The sequence below is a fragment of the Aotus nancymaae genome, unplaced genomic scaffold, assembly GCF_030222135.1.
Source record: "Aotus nancymaae isolate 86718 unplaced genomic scaffold, 86718_ANA_hifiasm-v0.15.2.pri h1tg000108l, whole genome shotgun sequence".
Lineage (NCBI taxonomy): Eukaryota > Metazoa > Chordata > Mammalia > Primates > Aotidae > Aotus > Aotus nancymaae.
Genome location: NW_026988523.1, coordinates 43,376,108 through 43,401,712, shown reverse-complemented (window position 1 = coordinate 43,401,712; position 25,605 = coordinate 43,376,108). Strand labels below are relative to the sequence as shown.

The 25,605-nt window shown below is 43.6% G+C and overlaps 1 pseudogene; it reads left to right on the top strand.

Moving 5' to 3' along the window:
• Window positions 1–11,036: 11,036 nt before the first annotated feature.
• On the top strand, window positions 11,037–11,440 carry LOC105728512 (large ribosomal subunit protein eL33-like; annotated as a pseudogene).
• Window positions 11,441–25,605: the final 14,165 nt, after the last annotated feature.

The following is a 25,605-nucleotide window of genomic DNA, read 5'->3' as shown; positions in this document are numbered from 1 at the left end:
GACTGTGAAACCTGGAAACAGAGTCAACTGTCTATTGTGAGATTGATAATAGGTAAACTTATTTTCCTGTTTCTGATTCTCATTCTCCCTATGTGCATGAGGACTCTAGGGCACAGGAAATATACCGCACTGTACGTTGTAGATGTTTTTGATCATGAAAGAAATCCAGGATCTTTATCAACCTATGGGCTAGAAGTTTGATGCAATGGAAATAGTTCCAAATGTGGAGATGGGAGACCTGAGTCTTATTAGCTATGTGACCTTGACCTCAGTATCTAAGAATCCCTTTTTCATCCATTAAACAGAGATACCTCTTACCTCACAGTGTTCTTATGAGAATTCTATCAGATAACGTATGTGAAAGAGCTTCATAGATTGTGAAGTAGCATTCCAACATTATTTTTGTTAAGTCCAGTGGTAAATTGAGTTCTCTGTCCCAATTCTTTATCCCTGGTTACATGACTGCTTTGACAATGAAATTTGGCCAGTGCATCAGCTGCCAATCCCTCGCCTAAGCCTGAGAGGTGCCACACGTTGATGCCCTTCCTCCTGCACCTCTGCCATTGTCATAAGAAAATCGTGCCCTGGCTAGCTGACTGGTCCTTGAAAGATGAAGGATCTAACCTGTACCTTAGGACACTGGTTCTTGAATGTTAGTATCAGAATGACCTGGAAAGCTCATGAAAACACAGATTGCTGGGACCCAGCCCCACAGATCCTGATGCAGTCGGTCTGGGGTGAGGGCTGATGATTTGCATTTTAAACAAGTTTCCATGTGTTGCCGATGCTGCTGGTCCAGTTCTTTTCGGAACTTGTTCACTTCCTTCTTTCTTTCCTCCCATTCTTCATTCCTCCCTTCCTTCTTCCCTCCCTCTTTCCTTCCCTTCTTCCTGTCAGTGTGTATATCACCCCTCTATCATAGGTCATTTGTGTTCTAAAATCAACTAATAGGTACAATTTTATCCTATCAATGACTGGTGTGGCTGAAATTAAAATTTAGTTTCAAACTTGCTTCTGAAGAACATTTAAAAGATCTTCTAGGAATGATCAGAGTGAGAGCAGAGAAATAGAGTAGGGAGAAGAATGAAGCCTGAAAACCACAGGCTTAGAGATGCCCAGGGAAGCCCAGACCGTAGCAGCCAACTCCCAGAGAGCTTGAGGACATGTGAGCTAAATCAATGCTCACTGTTGCACAACACTGAGAATCTGTGGTCGTTACCTAGCAATAACTGACCAACATTAGGAATTGCTCAAACAAGTTATAGATTAAAGAATAGATGATTGTCTTTGCAGTAACCAGGCTTCTCAAGGTGAGGCAAGAGGTAACCCCCAGATTCTAAGGACACTGTTGGGCAGTTCTCAAAGTCTTTAAAATGCCATGGGACACTGATTTTTCCCGGGGAACAATCTCTCGCCTCTCCTATTTATCAAGTTTCCTCTGCTCCATCCTGTTCCCTTCTCTACCTCTCTGCTCTCACTATAAATGTTCCTAGAAATGTATCAAATATTTTTCAGAAGCGCATTTGAAGGCATATTCTAAATTCAGCTACACGAGTGACTGATGGAATGAACTTACTTCTACCTGTAATATGAAAATGATGTACCCAGTGGAGGGAAGAAAAGAGGGAAGAAAGAGAAGGAGGGAGGGAAGGAGGAAGGATGGCTTTGCAGAGCCCCACAGAGACCGAGGAGCTCTCTGTTCAATGACTCACAGCATCGATTTTTATCAACCTCCCTGAGTGTCCACTGGAGGGACAGGAGAACCAATGGGAAGGTAGGACCTCTGCTACTCTAGGTCCCATTCTGTGTTTGAGGAACTGGTTATCTGGTGTGGATGTGCTGCAGACAACTTCCTCTTCTAGACTGTAAGCTCCTCAAGGGCAGAGATTTTTGTTCTATTCACTGACGAATCTCAAAAATCTACAGTAGTGCCTGGCACACTAGGCATTCAACAAGTATTTGTTGAATTGAAAATAAACTGAATTGCCCTGAGACCAGGCCATGGACAGTTTCTGGAAGTAGCAGGTTACCAGGCAGATGAACCGCCCCCCAGGCCTCACAGAGCCGGTCCCCTCTAGGATGATCACCAACTCACAGCTCCTAGCACTGCCCATCCCTGTAACTGCAGTGACACTGATTTCAAGAGCCAGATATTCCACTTATTATATTCAACTGCTTCTTTTTCTCTTGAATCCTTTTTATCAGTGCTCTCATTTTCCGCTTGGCTTCATTTCCTCTAAGCTTTTACCCCTCCATTATTCCTTACCGTGACAGCATTATCACATGGCAATTTTGACATTTTTTGCTGTTATGAAGTATTTAATCTGTTTTTAATGTCAACACTGAGATGGAGATGGCATAGTATTTCACACCTTTGGAAACTGAGGCACAGGGGAGGTGAGTAATTTGCCCAATATCACCTGGCAAGCAGGTGGTGGAGCTGAGACTTGAGCTTGCTAACAGGAGTGTTCTCGCTAATGCTCCACGCTGCATAAAAGGTGTTTGGTTACTTTCTGGGCTGGCGTTAAGCCTGTGACTCTGATAAACCCTATTTAGGTTGCTGGGACTATAAAGCAGAACGTTAACTGCCATGCTTCATCAGGGTGACAAAAAAGTCTCCCACTTCTAGAAGACTCTATATCTTGTGAATCGCCTTCAAGCACAATCCCATTTGATAATGAAGGACCCTCCCTGGTGAAAGTGATGGCTTTCTTGGCTGACTCCCTCCAATTCTGCAAGCAAAAAAAAGTACCCAAAATGTCACAGTGATAAATAATGCTACATTGATTCTGCCGCTTTCCAAGTCCCACTAGTCCCTGGATTGAGCTGGGCTGCAGCCTTAAAAAAGCAAAGATGATTCTGTCTGTCTCAGACTGGAGTCTGAAAGTGAGATCACTGAAAATGGAGCAACAGTAGGGAGCAAGAGGCAGCAGGAACGGGAAGTCTCCGCACCACTGAGGTAAATGCTGACAGGAGTATGCACAGTAAAATATTTTACTACGAAGCAGAATTACTCCAAAGACTGATGGACTTGCTCGCGAGACCCACTCACGTTTATGAAGGTCATAAGTTACAGGCGTCCAGCTCAGTCACAGGAGCACAGCCATCACCTTTTATGGGTGAAACTTCCTGCAATATATTAAACTCTCCAGAAAACAGACAAGGGGTTTATGGCAAACGATAACTTTAATGCCTAGAAACCATTCGGTGATTTTGGGAGGATTATTAGTAACAAGGGCAAGATGCTGAGTTGTTTCCAAGCACCAGGCTCTCTCTCTCCTGCCTGCTCATGCCAATCCTCTTTTCTCCTCTGAATCCTGGCCAGAAACATGGACCCCTGAACCCCACCTACAGTAAGAGGGGACGTGAGGAAGCAGTGGGTGGAAGAGGGCTCACCTTTATTGGCTAAAGAGTAGACACGGCCTTGAAGAGAAGAGGGGCCTCATGGGAATCTTTAGGCTGGAACCAAGACGATCACTGAGAACTCTCTAAGGACAGGTGGTCACAGAGACACCCAATATCACTGAAACTTGTTGCTGGGAATAAGGAGCTGTTCCTGTATGAGTCCCACCACCATCCCTCATTTGGAGGAAGTTATAAAAAGGACAAGGCTGGGTCACCTTAAGAAATGCTTTGCTCTTAGAAGAATCCCGGAAGGTCTCTTCTATTAAAATCTGCACACTTTTGAGTTGGTTTATTCCAAGTCCTCCTTAGAAATGCCTTCTAACCTCAGCTGTCACAGCTGTATGCAGATGGCTCTTGGCTGGCGGAGGGGTTGTTGGAAGGCAGGCCAAAATGTGGGTGTGGAGGAGTCTGCAAAATGTCCCATCCAGGAGGCTCAGACTCGGTGGCTCCACAGCACATGGCGTCTCATTTCCTAGGGTCGGGAAGGGGCAGGGACACTGGACTCGGAGTCAGGAGTTGTGCATTAGAGTCACAGTCTTGGACCATATGCACATCAATCACTACAACTCTCAGGGGCTTGGTTTCCTTGCCCATAAAAGAGATGGCCAAGATTCTCCCATGGAGTCCTTCATTGCTGTACTCTCTGATCGTGACTTCTTGCCTGGGTTCTGACCAAGCATATGCTGGCAGCACTCAGAACTGGTCTCCAAATGGTATCTAACCTTGTTTTCCCTATGGAACTGTTTTTAGAAAGCATGTTCAGATCATTCTTAGTGATTGAGCATCAAATTTCAGAATCCCCTTGAAGAGAAAAGGGAAGAGGCTGGGCACGGTGGCTCACGCCTGTAATCCCAGCATTCTGGGAGGCCGAGGTGGGCAGATTACCTGAGGTCAGGAGTTCGAGACCAGCCAGGCCAACATGGTGAAACCCTGTCTATACTAAAAATACAAAAATAAGCTGGGCATGGTAGTTCATGCCTGTAGTTCCACCTGCTCAGGAGGCTGAGAGAGGGGAATCACTTGAATCCAGGAGGTAGAGGTTGCAGTGTGCTGAGATCACGCCACTGCATTCTAGCCTGCGTAACAGAGCAAGACTCGGTCTCAAAAAAAAAAAAAAAAAAGGAGAGAGAGGGAGGGGGGAAGAGAGAGAGAGAGAGAGGGAGAGAGGGGGGGGAGAGAGAGAGAGAGAGAGAGAGAGAGAGAGAGAGAAAGAGAGAGAGAGAGAGAAAGAGAATAAACAAAAGCAGAAAGTCTCCTGTCAGGAAAGTACAAAGACCTGGTTTCTAGTTCTCATGGAGTCATCGACTGACTATGCATTGCTTCTTGAGTTGCACTTCTACTTTTTCCTCCATACACTGAGCAGGATCAGATAATAACTGCTTACACTTAATGATGGTCTACTGTGTGTTGGACAGTGTTCTAAGTGCTTTACATGTGTTCTTTGAATATTCATTTAATCCTCACAGCTCTTCGAGGTAGAGATTATTATCCCCATTTTACAGATGGGGAAATCAAGGTGTAGAAAGATTTGGTAACTTGCCCAAGGTCTTACAGTGAGTAAGAGGCAGGGATTTAAAACTTAGGCTGTCTGGCTCAGAATCCAGCATTATACAGTCTAGATTTTTAAGTCCTCTAGCACACTAGTTCATAAACTCATGTTTATCTGCATCATCTGTGAAGCATCTAAAATATGCAGGTTCTGAACTCTCTTCCAGGGGTTCTGATTTAGCAGTTATGTGACTGGTTCTAGGACGTTGTATTTGTATCAGATGCCAAAGGTAGCTAAAGTAGGTGATTGGAAAGCCACAGCACTCTGAGACACAGTGTTCTAGAGGAGCTCCGTATGTTCTAGGAGCCTTTGCGGGGAGTTAGGGACAGATTGAGTGGGTGAACGACATCTCCCTGTCTTTGAAGACTTTCCCATCTAGTTTGAGAGAAACCTCATAGATAGCATATTAAATCACAAGGTGGAGTAGAACACCCGCCCTTCCCATCAGGTGGCTGATCCTTTCATCCCATTCAGGTACGACTCAAGCAGTAGCAGCCCCCGCACTAATACACTGGGACAAGGAGCCATCTCTCTGGAGTCCCTTGCCTGGCTGCTGCTTCTCTGCTCCCATGACCTTTGGCTCTCAGCATTGTCCAGGGCTGTGGGGCAGCTTCAGGACTGGGGTCAGTGGAGGGGTGAACTCAGGCAGATTCTGTCTTCCCTTTCTGCATGTGGGTGCAAGCGGAAAGGGCAAAGCCATTTGTGCCCCAAGGGGCAAGTTTTATCCAGGGAGGGTGCTCTCTGTAACTGCTTGAGGAAGGAGCCACGCAGTATGACAAACTATTTGTTTCTCCTCTTTATGAAGGAGAGGCTGTCCTTCTAGTTGCTCACAGAAACTTTCATATTCCTTCTGCTTTCCCCAGTGCAGATATGGGAGAAAATGCACACATGAACTGTACACTCTACCCTGTGATACAGCCCTCTTTCCTCCCACCCGCATCTGTGCATCTGAACCAGCCACCTGCACCCACTGTAATCCATCACTCTCGTTCATGGGTCTGGCTGTGGCTGTGCATTTGGTTGTCTATTAGGGTGTCTCTATCTCCCATCATACCTTCCTACCTTTCTTTGTTATTAGTTTTAAGTCATCTGTTCCTTGAGGCCAGGAGCTGATTTCTGCAAACTTCCTTATGTTCATATTCAAGTTACCATGTATGTAGGCTTTTAATACAGACATTGCTCCTGGGTGAGACCCATTTGATGCTTCTAGAGTCCAAAGAACTCTCCTTTTGTATGCTTACAATTATCTGTCTTTCAAAAATTTTCTAAAGGAAAAGTTTCTGATGCTATTACCAAAGTCTGAAAATCACTTGAATTTTTTTTACAATATATCTGTTACATAATTCAGCATAGTGTTGTCCCCCCAGTTTTCTGACAACCCAAACTGTTTGCATGATATTCACCAAATAATTGCCAAAAATATTTAACAAGACTGCACTAAGTTTACCAATGAGACTTAATGAACATGAATTTTTTTAAAGAGTGAAAGTACATGTAAAACACTGTCAGTAGATAAATATTAGTTATCAATATCATAATTTTTTCCATTGTTAATATCAGTCTAAAATGTGAGTTTTTATGAGTTTTCCAATAAATTCATACAACTGAATTTCCATCTAGTTCACACTTCTTTATCTTGTTCATAAGGATACCATTTAAAATACTGTCAAACGTTTTGCTGAAATAGACATGTGGCATTTTCCTGATATGTCAGTTTAAGAATCACAGCAAAATAAGAACATGTATTGGAGGTGTACGAATTGTTCAAAGTAAATCTATGCTAATCCTTGAGACTACTCCTTTGATTTATAAATACTCATTATTTGTTAACTTTCTATTTGAGAATTTTCCTAAACGATACACATCTATTTTATTAGTTTGCAGTTTCCAGCTTCAATCATTTTCTCTTTCTTGATAACTTTGAGTTTTATTCTTCTTGTCTCATCTTTGATATGGTTTCTCAAAGATCATGGTTGTTTAGTCCTGTCTGAAAGCTGACTGTTTACTAACAAGATGAGAACAAAGTCCCTTAATCTGCACCTAGGCACTAGGACTCCTGCAGAGCTGAGGTCTTTTCCTACCATTTCCACAGCTAATGGGCTGTAATTCCTTTCTGCTGTGAGGGTCTTATCTTTGAATAAAAATACAGAAATAAATGAAGAGTTAGAAATTGTCCTCCATCTTGGATAAAGTGTAAGTGAAGGTTAAGCAAACGCTAATGCCCTGAAAAGTGACCGTGACACACAGAATGAGACCAGCGAAACATGTTTCTCCCTGAGCATCAGCAGGATGACTTCATCATCCTTAGAACAGCCTGCATGGGAGAAAGTGCTCCTTAAGTTCTGATCTGCAGTCCTTCCTGGAATACCTTGGTTCACAAAAGTGTGATTCTTTCATCTAAAATTTCACTTGTTCCTTAAAGAAGCAGAGGCAGAAACAATTTCTGGATGTTTTTCCTATATATATGTGGAACAATCTTTTTCAGGAAAGACATTCCACTATTTAAACCTCAATTCTGATACTAGAGATTTTAGTTTATGGCTTCATGTTCTTTCTTCAGTGAGTTGGAGGACATCTCACAAAAACTGACATTCACTCTTAGGTGATGAATATGCTTCCTATAAATAGAGTAACTACAGGTTATCTACTGAATGGTAAGTCTAACACCAAACACTCTATGCCATGGACTCAATTGTGCCGCTTCCAAATTCATATGCTGAAGCCCTAAGCGCCAGCGTGACTGTATTTGGAGATTGAGTTTTAAGGAGATAATTAAGGTTAAAGGAGTTCATAAGGGTAGGGCCCTGATCTGATATTGATATTCTTATAAGAAGAGACATTTGGCCAGGTGCGATGGCTCACACCTGTAATCCCAGCACTTTGGGAGGCCGAGGCAGGGGGATCACTTGAGGTCAGGAGTTCAAGACCAGCCTGACCAAAATGGTGAAATCCTTTCTCTATTAAAAATATAAAAATTAGCTGGGCATCATGGCAGGTGCCTGTAATCCCAGGAGGCTGAGGCAGGAGAATTGCTTGAACCTGGGAAGGGGAGGTTGCAGTGAGGAGATCACACCATTGCACTCCAGCCTGGGTGACAGAGCAAGACTCCATTTCAAAAAAGAAAAAAGACACCAGAGAGCTATTATCTTTTCTCCTCTTCCTCCTCCTGCTGCTTGTCCTCCCCCTCCTCCTTCCTCTGCCCCTACCTTTTATGAAGACACAGCAGGAAGGTGGCCATCTGCAATCTAGCAAGAGAGCCCCCACTAGAAATCCATCCTGCCAGGCCTTGATCTAGGACTTTCGGCCTCCAGAACCATAAGAAAATAAATTTCTCGGCTGGACACGGTGGCTCACGCCTGTAATCCGAGCGCTTTGGGAGGCCGAGGCGGGCAGATCATGACGTCAAGAGATCAAGACCATCCTGGCCAACATGGTGAAACCCCGTCTCTACTAAAAATACATAAATTAGCAGGGCCTGGTGGCGCGCGCCTGTAATCCCAGCTACTGGGGAGGCTGAGGCAGGAGAATTGCTTGAACTGAACCCAGGAGGTGGAGGTTGCAGTGAGCCGAGATTGCACCGTACTCCAGCCTGGCGCCTGGAGACGGAGCGAGACTCTGTCTCAAAAAAAAAAAAAAAAAGAAAAGAAAATTTCTGCTGTTTAAACCACCAGGTCTGTGGCATTTTATTATGGCAACTTGCACAGCTGTATATGCTGTTGAATGAGTACAGCCATTGGATCAGACAGTGCTGTAGTTAAATGTTAAATCTAACCAAAGTTAGGTTCTTAATTGCTGGTTGACTTTGGACAAGTGATTATCTTATCATCTTTCTTCATACGTAAAACAGGGCTAACTTTATGGAGCCTGTCTCATAGGATTACTTTTTAGATTAAAAGAACAATGTGTGAAACCAGTTGTTTTCATACTTTGCTGTAGATTGGAATCACCTGAGAATCTTCTAGAACATGCTGATGCCTGGCTCTCACCCCTAGACATTGGGGATTAATCAGTATAGGACATTGAGAGTTTTAAAATCTTCCCAGGTGACTAAAATGTGCAACGAAGTTTGGGAACCAAGGCATTAAAATATTAGATACAAAGCAGGCATCTGTTAAATAGTGGCTTTTCCCCCTTTGCTTTTCCTTCCCCGATAATACAAGAGCAATGTGCTTTATTTTTTATATCTGACTTGAACAAGATGCATCATTTTGGTAAGAATTGACGGCTTGAACAAGATAAAGCTCTTGCTGTCATGGGGCTGACATTCTCATGGAGCGTCTTTTCATATAAATATTGCTTCTATAGTCATCTTCCATGTTTAGACTGTCCAGGTTCCTGAAGATCTGCAGTCTTTGCTAATTTCTCAAATCAGGATGCACATTTGTCTTCACGTTCCCTCTTCTCTTCTCCCCCACCACCTCTAGCCTCCAGTAAACACACCTCTGTCTAGCACCTATTTCCAGCTTCTAAGCCTCTCAGATCCAGGATAGCTGCTGTGAGAAGTAAGTGGATGGACCTCCCAGCTGGTCTGTCACTTGGTGGAGAGGCTGCACCTGCCTTCTGCCCCTTGGGGTTATTATCTCGCAGCTGGGTACTCTCAAGGGACACTCTGCCTCCTTAACACCTACATTTCAACATGAAATTATTCACTTGCCTAAATTCTCATTCTTTGGAGGCAACTCATCTCCAGGACTTGAAAACTAATCAAGAACTACGTATTTGTTTTAGTGCTGGGAATTGCAAAATGCCCAGTGCCTTTTACTCCCTAGTTCTGATTGTCATTGACTTGCAACATCTCATGAATCAGTTTCTGGGGCAAATCTACCCTGAGTGGCTTCTTCTCCCAACACCTTATTGTTTTCTGGGAGGTCTGTTTGGCATTGTCTTAAATTGAATTCAAGTTATGAATGTGGAATTCTAAAATCACAGCCATAAGGCACATGGATGGTGCCAGAGAAGATGAACGCTGACATCCCACTGGGGTTGAGCTCCAAGACTATGCTATAGAAGAGTTTCCAATAGAAATGAGAGAAGAGGGCCAGGTGCAGTGGCTCACACCTGTAATCCCAGAACTTTGGGAGGCAGAGGTGGGTGGATCACGAGGTCAGAAGTTTGAGACCAGCCTGGCCAATATGGGGAAAACCCATCTCTACTAAAAAAAAAAAAAAAAAAAAAAAAAAATTAGCCAGGTGTGGTGGTGCATGCCTGTAGTCAAGCTACTTGGGAGGCTGAGGCGAGAGAATCGCATGAACCCAGGAGGCAGAGGTTGCAGTGAGCCAAGATCGTGCCACTTCACACCAGCCTGAGTGACAGATCAAGACTCCATCTCAAATAAAAAAAGAAGAAAAGAGACAGAAATGAGAGAAGAGGCGATAAAGCAAAACTACCTACAAACTTTGAAAAAATATATACACATCCTCTCCTCTGGTTCTACTATACCCTGATTGGCCGAAGGGAGATACTCAATGTGTTTATTTGGGAAAAAAATCTTCATCAACCACTGCATCAGCAACTTTGTTACTACCATGCCCTTAAGAATTACTTATTTAGTGGTCAAATGCACTTGGCTCTAAAGCAGTTCTTTCCAACCTCTGCTTGAGTGTTAGAGTCATTCCCACAGCTTTTACAAAATACAGATTCCCAGTCCCACCCCAAATTGCTAACTCAGAGTCTTTTAAAGCATAGTCTATCCTCTGTATTCGTGGGTTCTACATGCACAGATTCAACCAACTTTGAATAAAAAAAATTTTGAAAGCAAAGAAAATCACAATAAAACAAAAAATAGAAAAATTTAAAAGTATAATAACTATAGCATTACATAGTATTAGTTATTATAAGTAATGTGGAGACGATTTAAAGTGTATAGGAGAATGTGCATAGGTTATATGCAAATACTAAGCCATTTTATATGAAGAACTTGAACATCTGAGGATTTTGGTATCCAAGGGAGTCCTGGAACCAATTCCCCCAGGATACTGAGGGACAACTGTGATATCAGAAGTCTGTAATTAGAGAAAAGGCCCCAGGTGATTATGGAATTAGCCAGGGCTGAGAAGCACTGACATGGTAAGCAAGAGCCTGGATGTTGTTTTTCTCTTCCTGCCATCTTGGCTTCTGTGGAGGCCTGCTGGGAACAGGACTTCTAAAAGGAAATACGTCTGGAAGGCTGCGGTCCAAAGCCATTTTTGCTGGCTATAAGTGGAGTCTCTGGAACCAAAGGGAGCACACACCTCTTTTTAAAATTGAAGGTGTTTATACCCGAGATGAAACAGAATTCTATTTGGGCAATAGTTACGCTTAAGCATACAAAGCAAAGAACAACACAGTGACTCCTGGCACAAACCAAACAAAACCAGAGTGATCTGGGGAAAGGTAACTGGGACCCATGGGAACAGTGGCATGGTTCTTGCCAAATTCCGAAGCAATCTTCCTGCTAAGGCTATTGGACACATAATCTGAGTGATGCTGCATGCCTCAAGGATTTAAACTAAGGAAAAGTTAATAAATAAACGTGGATTTGTGCTCTTGTTAAAACAAACAAACAAAAAAAACAGGAGAGACAGAGAGCCTGGATGTTGCACCCAAACCTGGAATAAATCTTTATAGGTGTTCCAACACCTAACACCTTACATGAGGGGTACTCATAAATCATAATCAAAAGTTGTCATTATTGAACACCGGTCATATGTATGTAATGTACCAGGTGCTTTATACACATTATTTCACTCAATTCTCACAATAATCGACTTCGTGGGTAAAGTTTAGAGAGATTAAGGCTGTATGTGTCAGAATCCAGGTTGTGATCCAGGCCTTGTTCCATAGCTCATGCCTACTTCACACCACATTCTCCCCACTCCATGAGTGTTGAATGCAGCATGAATCATCAAAACCAGCAGCCCCTCCTAAAAACCAGACCCCTTAGTCTCAAATGAACAGTCATTCACTGCCTCACTCACACCTAAGACCCACTTAAATGTAAAGGCAGATGAAAACTGCACAATTTCAGGAAAATGTCTGCATGGGAGCTTTTAGATGGCCAAATATAGGTGACTTCCAAATTTAAAATTGTAAGCATTCATCGTCCCACGGCCATCTACAGCACCTCAGAACAGGACCGGCTAGGAAGGGCTGGCAACCAGAGTTTGAAGACCCAGCAGAAAGTACATTGGTGATTTAAGGGGCAAGATTTGAACCGAGAAGGAAGGAAAAGACATTTGGAAGGATTCTAGTATGAAGCAAACTCCTAGACAGCGTTTCATAAAGTACCATCTTTAATGCCCTCAAGTGGCATTTTATAGTTAACCACAGGTCCCACATGTTGGTTCACATGTGAACGTAGACATGTGATGTTAAGATCCCTAGAATAGACATATGCAATAAAGTAGACAGATGCTGAATTCAGAGAGGTCAACTAAGGGAGACTGCGTAGATGTGGGCAAGGTCCAGAGTCCTGAAAGTTAAGGAAGCTGCTCCAACCAGGAAATGACACTGGGTTTGGTTGGGTGTGATGGCTCTGGGCTGACAGGCCATGGATGGAGACGGAGGGCTGTCAAAGGTTATTGAAGACCTGAAGGCAAATCAGGAGACCTCCCAGTTTTTGTAAATCATTAGTATCTCTAAGTACTATAATCAGGCCACCTCTCAGAGAAATCTGTGAATTAGTCAGAGAATCTCCAATTTCCAGATGGAGGCAGCTGGAGAACATGTGAAACTGCAGCTTAACCTGTCTTTGCCATGTGCACATGCATAGACATATACACACGTGTGCACACATACACACACTCACCAGATCCCTCCCCTCAGATGCACATCACTCTGTCACCCAGTCCTTCTTTCAAGACACCCCCTTATCTTCTCGTTTTAAGCACCCTAAGGGACCCGAGTGTGAGTTAAGATTCAGGATGCCCTCAGCTGAGTCTGAGGCTGGAGTCAGGTGATGTTTGCCATGCCCGGTGGCTTCATCATGGTGTCCAGGAGCAAACGAACGAGAGTCCAAGGGTAAGGAACACATCTTGAGGAAGGCAACTGTCTATTCAGAGATGCAGGGAGGCAGTGAATCCTTCCAAAAAAGGCCATTCCTCCCTTTTAGTTCATTCCTAGTGCTGCCATTGATCCAGAAACTGAGCCTAAACGCCTCATTTGTCCAGAAGTACATCTCCCCTTGATTGGGTAAATGGTGCCCAGTGACACAGTGAGACCTTCACAACGAAGTTTTTTGCCTCTCATTGCTTTCCATGTCAAAAGGCTCTTAGTTCATCTTAATTAAAAGATAATGGGCACTGCACGTACTATCTGGGAACACATCACACAGCTTCCTTGTGTTTAAGAGAGAGGGCTTACACACTTGACAACAGGTTGGCAGAAATAGTGGGAGAAGAAGAAGAAGAGGTTAAGGGTGATGCCCAGATTTCTGAGGTGAGGGTGTGTGGTGACCAAGGTAGTATTTTCATAAATAGAAACTGAGTTTTCAGGAGGAACTTAACCATCTACTGACCCGCTTCCTCTGCAAGGGATTCCTCCAGATCTTTCATCCTTCTGCCTTCCACTGCTTTCCTCTCATTCCTACTAGCCTCTTAGCAATCTGACCCTTTCTCCTGCTCCTAGTCTCCCTGCCTTGTGATAGCTCCCAATGTTAATCCCCTAATAAATAGCTTACACTTAGGTGTATGACCCAATGAGTTCTTCAAAACACTTTTATATGTATCCTCTTGTTCTCTGCAAAACAACCTTCTTCTTTAACCAAAAAGGCACCTTCAGAGGATTGCTTTTCCCCAAATAGTAAAACATGAAGACTGCTGTTTTTTGGCTGCTTTACTTATGTTTCTTTCTGTTCATTTTCTCAGTCTATCTGACTTATTATTGCTTTATTTTAGGTTCCGCATTACTCACTGGCAAAGGCTAGCATATACCATGCTCAAAGCAGCAAGCACTGAGAATGCTGGAAATTCGGGATCGTGTTAGTCAGTTTACTTTACTAGACCCATGCACTTAGAGCTGCCTGACGATGGAACTTTAGGAGGTGGTGAGACTCCCCCATCAGTGGAGGTGTTCTAACAGCAACAGGATGGCTTTTCCATATATTGTAGAGGAAATGACGGATAGAGAAGGTTAGATTGAAACCCCCTATACTTTCTATGAATTTATCTGATCTTCTCATTACGTGAAAATATTGGCCAAAATTTTGCAGCAAAGAATATATGGAGAGAGATCCAAGATGGCTGATGATTAGCAGCTTGGGCACGTACCTCCCAGTGAAAGCGCAAAGAACGAGAGGACGCCACACTTTCAGACGAATATTTGTTGCTCACAGACCAGGAGATTCCCAGTGGAGGAGCCCCACGGGTCGCCAGGGCGACTCTTGTGGCCGGCGTGGCGGTTTTGCTGGTGCCTTAGCACGCCAGTTCTTGGTGCAGAGTCCGGAGATTCCCGGGCAGAAAAGCACCATCAATCTTAACACCGCTGTTTTGGCCGGCTCAGTGGATTGCTCAGATCTCGGCGCAGGGAATCAACAAGTTGGACGTCAGAGACCCAGTTAGAAAGCCGGTAATTATAAAGACGACAGACGGACAAATATATAATGAAGGGAAGAAACCAGCGTAAAAAGGTAGAGAATACTCAAAATCAGAATGCCTCTCCCTCTACAGGGGATTGCAATTCCTCATCAGTAACGGAACAAGGCTTAATAGATTACACGTGTGTTCCAATAACAGAAGCAGGTTTCAAAACGTGGGTGATAAGAAACTTCTGTGAATTAAAAGAACTTGTTCTAACCCAATGCAAAGAAACTAAGAACCTTGAAAAAAGGTTTGACGAACTGTTAACGAGAATGGACAATTTAGAGAAGAATATAAGTGAATTGATGGAGCTGAAAAACACAACACGAGAACTTCGCGAAGCATGCACAAGTTTAAACAGTCGAATTGATCAAGCAGAAGGAAGGATATCAGAAGTCAAGGACCAGCTCAGTGAAATGAAACGAGAAGACAAGAATGCAGAAAAAAGGATGAAAAGGAATGAGCAAAGTCTCCAGGAAATATGGGACTATGTGAAAAGACCTAATTTACGTTTGATAGGTGTACCTGAATGTGATGAAGAGAATGAATCCAAGTTGGAAAATACTCTTCAGGATATCATTCAGGAAAATTTTCCCAACCTGGCAAGGCAGGGTAATATTCAACTCCAGGTAATACAGAGAACACCACAAAGATATTCTTCAAGAAGACCAACCCGAAGGCACATAATTGCCAGATTTATTAGGGTTGAAATGAAGGAGAAAATACTAAGGGCAGCCAGAGAGAAAGGTCAGGTTACCCATAAAGGGAAACCTATCAGACTTACAGCAGATCTCTCAGCAGAAACCCTACAAGCCAGAAAAGAGTGGGGACCAATATTTAACATCCTTAAAGAAAAGAACTTTCAACCCAGAATTTCCTATCCAGCCAAACTAAACTTTATGAGCGAAGGAAAAATTAAATCTTTTGCGAACAAACAAGTACTTAGAGAGTTCACCACCACCAGGCCTGCTTTACAAGAGCTTCTGAAAGAAGCACTATACATATAAAGGAACAACCAATATCAGCCTTTCCAAAAATATATCAAAAAGCAAAGAACTTTAACACAATAAAAAATTTACATCAACTAATGGGCAAAACAGCCAGCTAGCATCAAACGCCGGTATTAAACCTATATATATTTTAATTGGATAAAAAGCCAAAACCCATCGGTATGCTGCATCCGGGCCCATCTTACATGCCACAATACACAAAGACTCAGAGAGAAGGAGGAAGATTTACCAATCAAACAGAGAGTAAAAATAAACTAATAAACAAAAAACAGGAGATGCAATTCTCGCCTCTGTTAAAGTAGACTTTAAAGCAACAAAGATCAAAAGAGGCGAGGAATGACATTACATAATGGCAAAAGGATCAATGTAACAAGAAGAGCTAACGATTCTATAGATCAACGAGATAGAAAATTAACAAGGATATTCAGAACTTGAACTCAGACCCGGAACAAGTAAACTTAATAAACATTTATAGAACTCTCCACTTCAAATACACAAAACATACATTACCACCTCACACCTATTCCAAAGGTGACTATATAATTGGAAGTAAATCACTCCTCAGTAATCGCATAGCATTTCATAGGTTTAAATTAAATATTGGTTGGCTGTTTGTTTGTTATCTTCTTCCCTTATTCCTTCCTGACTACATCATTAAGTATAATTATCAGTATAAAAGAGCTTTTCAATACCCATTACTAAATTGCATTCTAGCCTGGGCAAGAAAGCAATACTCCCATTCTCTCTCCCTCTTTCTTTTCCTTCTCCCTCCTCCCCATTCTCTCTTTCTCTTTCTCTTCCTTTTTCCTCCTTCCTATTCTCTCTAAAAAAAAAAAAAAAAAGAATATCTGATGGTTGGGATTACATACCTGTAATCCCAGCACTTTGAGAGGTCAAGGAGGGTGGATCAGGAGGTCAGGAGTTTAAGACCAGCCTGGCCAAGATGGTGAAACCCTGTCTCTACAAAAAATACAAAAATTAGCCAGGCACAATGGCAGGTGCCTGTAATCTCAGCTACTCGGGAGGCTGAGGCAGGAGAATTGCTTGAACCCGGGGGATGGGGGGTGGGCAGAGGTTGCAATGAGCTGAGACCACGCCACTGCACTTCAGCTTGGGCGACATAGTGAGACTGTCTCAAACAAACAAACAAACAACAAAAAAAAACAGAGGATTGTGTTTTAAGAGAAGCCTTTTGTGTATCTAAATTTTGATAGGCCTTCCCTCTTAAAAGTAGCCTCGGGGTGAAATTTTTTGGTCGTCATTCAGTTTTTCTTTCCTTTAACACTACATATTAACACTACATAGTGCCACCCACAGTGCCATCTTAAAGCAAATGCCTGTTTGTAACTTCCGAAGGCAAACGCTTCCCAAGACCCAGATCCCTCAGCCAGACGCTAATGAGTCAGCAAAGGCCAGGCAGAAGACTCAAGGGCCCCCTCTTGCCCCAGGAATGATTAGTTCTCTCTGCTTTTCTTTTCTTTTTAAATCTCCTGGCACTTTAAAAATCCAGTCCTTGGCATGCTCCTGGGCCCTTTCCCCAAGCGACATTTAGTTTCAGAGAATGAAAACTATTTTCATGTTAGCAACCTAAGGAAGCATTTCCTAGAGTGTGATTAGGGAAAGGCTTGCCTTAACAGGTGCTTCTGGTAAACAGGTCCTTCTGCTCAAATACTGCTGCCCATGTTCTTTCCCTTTGGAAAGTTGCAGTGTGTATTAATGTATTAAAAGTTTTGAGAAATCCTGCACAAAGAAATCTACTGCACTTTGTTAACCCAGAATTTACCAAATGTATTTGCTGATAGAAATATCTTTCTAGAACATTTATTTTGGAAGCGGAGGAGTGGGAGGGGAACAGGACTATGGCAAATCAGTTGGTACCTGAAATATCTGCAAAGTACAGCCTGAACAAGACAAAAAGATCAGTATATCATTCACAATGGAGGGAAATGGTTTTGGTTTCTGGATTATGCATTGTTTGGAGCAACTATGCCAAAAGATGCACGGTGCGCATCTCCACCTCCAGGCATGTTGACGTGAATAACAGAGAGCTGGCAATATTGTCATCTTTCAGCAACAGCGAGTCCTAGGTGCCTCCCTCTGGCATTAGTCTTGGATGAGTGTCATTGACTTACCTCCAAGTTGTTGGCTATTCAGGGCAGGATAACCTTCATCCTCACAACTGTGCCCAGTTCATGCCTGCAGCTTCCTCTAGGAGCAAGGATATTTCATCTTCCAACTCCAGGGCATTTGTCCTGCAGCACCTGGAGTAGAACGATAACTCCTGCCATGAGATGCTCCTGGCAATTCACTTGGCAGGAGTGAGGGGCTCAGAGGCTCTCTTCACAAATCTCTAAATCAACTGGCCCATGCAGATGCAGGAGCAGCAGCAGCTGTTTCAGAGGCAAAGGCCATTCATCATCTGCCATTTTTTCTCTTGTTTCTGGGGAACCTGGACGAGTAAAGGTGTCTGCCACCAAGCACTGCCTACCTGGGTGCTCACTAAGGTTAATGCGGGACTATGGAGTATGCTGGGTGCTTTCAGAAAGCTTCCACGTGGAGGGCCAAGTTCTTTTATGAAAAGGCCTTAGAAACATGAAGGTTCTGTTTTAAAAGAGCTCATGAAACCCAAAGTTCCTGCTCTACAGTTTCTACTATCACGAGTCAATACAAATCAGGAATTTATTGTGCCCAGTCCTGTTCTGAGAACTGAGGGAGATTCAGAAAAACAGTATAAGATGGCGAATCTTAGCTTCCGGTTAAGTAGTGGTGGTAATACCTAGGGGAGGTTTCAGGGAAGGGCTTTAGTTATCCCCCGCCAATCTCTACTCTCCTCTTGAACTACTAAGTAAGCCTGAGATTTATATATTTATTTTTTTTTTAAGGAAGACTTGTCTGGTTAACATGGTTCAGTAAGTCCGCATGGGTGTTTAAAAGAAAATCACACACTTGGGCTGGGCACGGTGGCTCATGCCTGTAATCCCAGCACTTTGGGAGGCCGAGGTGGCTGGATCATGAGGTCAAGAGATCGAGACCGTCCTGGTCAACATGGTGAAACCCGTCTCTATTAAAAATACAAAAAATTAGCTGGGCGTGGTGGTGCGTGACTGTAATCCCAGCTACTCAGGAGGCTGAGGCAGGAGAATTGCCTGAACCCAGGAGGCAGAGGTTGCAATGAGCCGAGATCGTGCCATTGCACTCCAGCCTGGGTAACAAGAGCGAAACTCCATCTCCAAAAAAAAAAAAAGAAAATCACACACTTAACATCTCCAGAGCTAAACTCTTTTCCAGCCTGCTTGTGCCCAGTCTTCATCTCAGTTGACACCTTTGTTAGGTCTTTGCTGAAGGCTCTCTCTCCCCACCTTATATAAAGCCCTCACTATCTCCCTTTGCTGCTTTATTTTTCTAGCATTTATCACTATCTGTGATAGTTTATAGTTTATGTTTATGTCTCCCCCACTCCCCATTAGTATCTAAGCTTTTTGAGGGTATTTTTTTTTAAGTCTGTTTGATACCATTTCATGGAACAGGGCCGAGAATACAGAAGGCACTCAACAAATATTCACGGAATAAAGGAACCAAAGAATAGTAACATTGTATATATCAATATACCATGAGGCAGGTGCTACATATATGATTTCATTTCACCTTCACAACCTCCCAAAAAGCTAGGTATTATAATTACATGCCCCCACCACAATTAACAACAACAAGACCCAGGCCTAGAGAGGCTAAGTAACTTGCATTCAATTAGCAATTATGTCAATCACATTTCAGACTCACACCTGGCTACCTTCTAAATTCATGTTCTCAACCACTCTACTCAATTCCTCCCCCTTACAGTCCTTCAGAAAACCAGAGCTACCGGGATCTCAAAGGAAAGAGAAATGGGTCGGCACAGTGGGAAATCTGCAAAAGTTTCCTCCAGGAAATAGAATTTGATGTGGACCAAATTCTAACAGTCAGACAAAATAACGGGTGGCATTCCAAGCTGGGGAGAAGCATGTGAGGTATGGAAGCAGAGCAATTCCAACTTGTTCATCCAGGAGTGGCTTAGATAGGCAACCTCCTCATCCCAGTTTGCCTTGGACTTCCTGGTTCTAGCACCAACAATCCTGTGTTCTGGGAAAACTGGGAGAGAGGGTCCCCTAAGTGACAAATAGATCAGGTGTAATAGGGTAGAGTGTTTGTCGTGCACATTGTTGAGGAAATACTGCTAGTAAAAGCGGAAAGGAGTTTGGAGGCTGACGAAATGAGTTTGGAGCTCATTGTGCAGGTAAGGGGAAACGTTTGGAGGTTTTGAGAAGGGGACGATGTGTGGAAATGCGGCGTTACATGAAACAGGAAAAGTCAATATAAACCTGATTGCGGTGACGTACTGCCTTGGGGCTAACAGTAGAGGGAGACCAATCAAGTCTGGACTCAGCTATCCTAGGTGCTTTCAAGGAGCCGCTGCCTCTTGAAATGGGCATTTCCCCCCCTCTCCTTAAAGTTCTCCAATCTTTTTACATCTGTTGCCAACATCATCTCCTGGGCATGGATAGATGTATGTCATCTTCCATGACTTTGCATCCAAAAGTATTTTTAAACCTTGGAAACCCGGGGAAAGCCCCTGTCTGGGGCTCTATTTCACATTTTCTCATCACCTCAAGCTTCTCTTTGCTCGGGCATGGACCTACGAGCTGCTTCCTTCTAGAGTGGCAGGCCCTGTGGCCAAGGCCCTCTCAGATTCTACGCACCTGACTGCTTCTATTTTAGCACTTTTCATTCTCTTTTGGGAGCTCTACGCTTACTAATTCAATGGAAAGCCCTTAAAGAAAAGTGTGAGTGCAGTGTCCGTGCGTATTTAAATAGATGAGAAAGAAGTACTAGGCAGCTTGTGAGTGTCCTTCACCATTGGAAAGATCTATGATCATCTCTATAAACGGCACACAAGGCAGTGGTGCCGGATAAAAACAACCAAAATAAATACATTGATAGTTTGTCTCAGCGTGGCATACGTAATATCAAATACAACAGTCTTACCATCAGAGGTCCTCAGCACTTCATGAACTGCATAGCAAGGGAAGCAAGGCCTCAAACGAACTGCTTTTCAACGGTGATGAGCAAAAGCGGATCGCGGCAGAGCGGAAGACACTCCTCTGCTCTTGCAGAGTACACACACATATATATACGCAGGCACGCACGCCGGCACGCACGCCCAGGCGTCGCACGCACAGACGTCGCTCGCACCGACGTCGTACGCACAGTCGTCTCACGCACAGACGCACGCACAGACGATGCACGCACAGACGCAGACACGTACACACCCTTACCTGCTTTTTTTTTTTTTTTTTTTTTTTTTTTTTTAAGACGGAGTTTTGCTCTTGTTACCCAGGCTGGAGTGCAATGGCGCGATCTCGGCTTACTGCAACCTCCGCCTCCTGGGTTCAGGCAATTCTCCTGCCTCAGCCTCCTGAGTAGCTGGGACTGCAGGCACGCGCCACCATGCCCAGCTAATTTTTTGTATATTTAGTAGAGACGGGGTTTCACCGTGTTGACCAGGATGGTCTTGATCTCTTGACCTCGTGATCCACCCGCCTCGGCCTCCCAAAGTGCTGGGATTACAGGCTTGAGAACACACAAATAAATTTTGCCTTAAAAATTGGCTGGGCTCAGTTGCTCATGCCTGTAATGCCAACACTTTGGGAGGCTGAGGTGAGTGGATCATTTCAGACCTCGAGTTCGAGACTAGCCTGGCCAACATGGTGAAACCTCGTCTCTACTAAAAATATTAAAAAAAAAAATTGCTGGGCATGATGGCTCTCACTTGTAATTCCAGCTAGCCCAGAGGCTGAGGCAGGGGAATCACTTGAATTCGGGAGACAGAGGCTGCAGTGAGTGGAGATCTCACCATCGTACTCCAGTGTGGGTGACACAGTGAGACTCTGTCTCAAAAAAATAAATAAACAAAATAAATACAACGCCCACAGAAATAACTGACCTCAGTGCCTAGGAGATCATTTCTCTCCTGTTTCCTTCAGAAGTAAAGTCAGTCTTCACTCAAAGGTCAAGAAGTCAGAGCTCAATTCTTCCTTGCTGTACCTCAAGCTTAATCTGTTAGGTGAATAGGAGATGGTGCCCCACAATTGCGATGAAAGGAAGCTCTTTAAATAGAGCAGCTGTAGTCTGCACAATGGGATGTCTTGGAATCAACCAGACTTGCCCGGCATCCCACCATGCTTTCTGAGGTGATGAGGATGGAAACAGAAAAAGAGGCTCTGGCGTTATAGAACCCTGATGGGCAGTGGCAAAGGATGGGACCCAGAACTGGCGGCCCTTCTTCCTCTTTCCTCCATTTCCCTCACTCATTTCAATGTAGCTGATGTGCATTTAGAAGGAGCTGGATTAAGTATGAATGCATCAGTTACTAGCTGCGTGAATTGTATAATTTACTTAATTTCTAAACTTAAGTTTATTCATGTATAAAACAAGGAAACTTCTTTCTTGATAATCTGAAAATTGCTACAGTGCGGTTGTAAGAACTTAGCATAGTACCTAGTAGATAGCAAGAGGTCAGAAGTGATAGCTGAAATTATTATGCCTTTGGCTACTCTATTTTCTTGCTTCATCTATTCTTACCTTTCCTGCTCACCCACCTCACACCCTAACTTCAACTCCCAACCCAGAGAGGGTAAACTGATACTTGCTTTCACCTGCCAATGATTGATTTGTGAGATGGGCTGCCTCACAAAACCACTGTTAGGAATTTAACTGGATTTGAAATTTAAAACCATCTCTTATTCATTTGTGACTCAGACATCACTTTGAACCTGGTTAGTTTATTTTTTTAAAAAAAGATAGATATATGTTTAAAAAGTTCACAAGTCCTCTTGGGCACCAAATGGCTCTTTGGAAAGAATCCTGTGACAAGTTAAGTGTAAATGAACCAGAAACATAGAGATTAAATTCCTCCTGAAATACTCCTGGGTGTGGAAATTAAGAAAAAAGCAATTGCAAGATGTCTCCAGTTTTGCAGACGTGCATGCAGCTGGCTTCCCTTAAGGCTGCCTGCTGAGCTGTGGGAAGAGCTCCGCTGGCTTGGCCAGGCCTCCGGGGTACCCCTGCAGCCGTGGGGTTACTTATTCCTGAGATGGGGCAGCAGAGGCAATTTGATGGAGGCAACTTTCATTCTAACTGCTCTTCCGGCAAAGCTCCTCTCTGGGGACCTCAGACTGGCACCTTTCACCATTGTTAAATTCACTTAAGATAAAAGCGACACCAGGCAAATGACAAGGGAAGAGCCATTAAGGGATGAGCGTAAGCAGTGACTGACAGGCAGACTCTGCGAAGCGCTCAGCTGCCAGCCCCAGCCTTGGCAGGAATCATCACCCCGAGTGCCTCCCCTAGCCAGTGCTTGACAAATGGGCAAGATTCAGTCCAAGCCTACGGGCTCAGCTCTTTGTTTCCCAGAGCCTCAGCCTCCATGCCCATCCACCCACATACTACCAGCCCCTCAACCCAGAAACAGCATCAGCAACGACGCAGAGAGGAGCCCATTGGTGCTGAAGGTGAGAGGCTGTCCTCTGCCTGCTTTCAGGTGAGTGCTTGCAGGTGGTGAGCCATGGAGCGTGGACTACGAATTCATTCACTGCATAGTTAGTAGAGACAATGTGAAGATTGAACTCAGCAAACCATAGAAAATACACACCCTGCCAAGTCTGTCTTTTATACTGTTGTTTTTCGGTCCAAGTATAAAATTATGTTGGCCATCTTGGTCTTTTCTCGGGACTGTGCACAAGGACATGCGATAGCGCTCTTTGCTGCGATGTATTCACCAGGCAAGCGGGCTCATGTAGGTGTCCTGCAACACTGGGTCTTAGTAAATTACTTGCTAAATAATGTTTTTCTTATTATTAAGGTAACCTCTTTTACTGGAAAAAAATTGAAACATACAAAAATAAAAACCTACAAAGAACAATGGCAATCACATAGAAAGTCCACAATTGTTAACATATTGCATTTCTTTTCTTTCTTTTTTTTTTTTGAGACGGAGTTTCGCTCTTGTTACCCAGACTGGAGTGCAATGGCACGATGTCGGCTCACCACAACCTCCGCCTCCTGGGTTCAGGCAATTCTCCTGCCTCAGCCTCCTGAGTAGCTGGGATTACAGGCACGCACCACCACGCCCAGCTAATTTTTTGTATTTTAGTAGAGACGGGGTTTCACCATGTTGACCAGGATGGTCTCGATCTCTTGACCTCGTGATCCACCCGCCTCGGCCTCCCAAAGTGCTGGGATTACAGGCGTGAGCCACTGCGCCCGGCAACATATTGCATTTCTTAAATGCAAGGTCTCCATAGAGAGATTGCATAGGGTTCTATTCTACACAGCTGCCAGCTGTGTGAGCTTGGGAGAGTTACTTTACTTCTCCGTGCTTTCATTTCTGCATCTTTAAAATGAAGATAAGTATAGAACCTACCTCATGAAGTTATCGTAAGCCTTAAATGAATTAAAAACATAAAGCCCAGAACACTACAAAGACTCAATAAATGTTAGCTGTTATCATGCACCAATTTTCACTAACCTGTCATTGTGGTTGTGATTCCATCATATCAGTGGTTCTCTGCCTGGGGAGATTTTGACCCCAGGGGACATTTGACAATATCTGAAGACGTTTTCGGTTGTCACAACTAGATGAGTTGGGACTACTGTCATCTAGTGGGTAGAAGCCAAAAATGCGACTGATCTTCCTACAATGCACAGGATAGCCCTCAATGACAAAGAATTGGCCACTCAAAAATGCCAACAAGTGCAGCGGTTGAAAAACCTACGTTAGATTAGTACACACGTGGTGACAGATCCCAGCCCCCACCTGCTCCCTGTGGATTTCATCTGTCCCTCAGGGCATGTCTTGCAGAATCCTGGAGTCTCTTACATGCTTGAGAACACAACTCTCTGCTGCTCCAGCCTGCTTGCCATCCATGCTGCTGCTATTCTCCATAAGATGACTCCTTTGGTGGGCACAGTACCCTGTGCTGGAGAGAGGATGACCAGTGATGCTCTCCCAAATCTAAGACCCATCTTGTTCCTTAGATTCTGAAGTGGCATAATTGGTGCCCAGAGGCTAGCAGACTTTTACCAACATAGGTCTTCAGCTTTTCTCCCTAACTTCTTCCTCAGTTGAGACTCGAAACCTGACTCTGGCTGGGTTTTGAAACAGAGTCCATGCCATTGAAATCATTCCCTCCCTTTTCCCTCCATCATTTTGGCTATCTTCATCCCCAATATGTCTTTCTCTTTCTTGAGCCAAAAAACATAAAGATCTCATGAATATCAGTCTTAACAACTCATACAAATAGATTCTTAGGGGCGGCAAGCCAAACTTATCCGTATCTCAGCAATATTCTTTCTTGTACGCACAAACTTAAAGATACATAACTTTTTAAAACAAAATCGTGATTTTACCACACACCCTGACACCTTACTCTTTTGCTAAAGAAAATGGCATGAACACATTCAGATGTCATTAAATTGTCTTCTATATCACCATTTATTGACTCTATAGAACTCCATTTTGTCACTAGATAATATTTTTGGGTTCATTCCCCTTTTATTTGACACTGAGGTTATTCCTCAATGTTGAAAATTATAAGAAATGCCACATTGAATATCACTGTAAAGCGCTTTTCACATTTGTTTAGTATTTTTCTAGGATAAATTTCTAGAATATAATTTAAGGTTTTTTGATACATACTGTAGGAAAAAAAGTGCGACAGTTAGTTTTATGTGTCATCTTCACTGGACCACAGGATGCCTAGATAGCTATTTAAACATGACTTCTGGGTATGTTTGTGAGGATGCTTCCAGAAGAGATTAGAATTTGAATTGTTGGACTGAGTAAAACAGTTGTCTCTCCCCAGTGTAGAAAAGCATCATTCAATATGCTAAGGGTCTGAACAGCACAAAGGGATAGGGGAAGGATGAACTTGCTCTCTGCCTGACTGTTTCAGCTGGGACATTCAGTTAGTTAGGACTCCTGGTTCTCAGGCTTTTAGACCTGAACTGGAATCTACACCCACTGGCTTTCTGGCTTTCAGATCTTCAAACT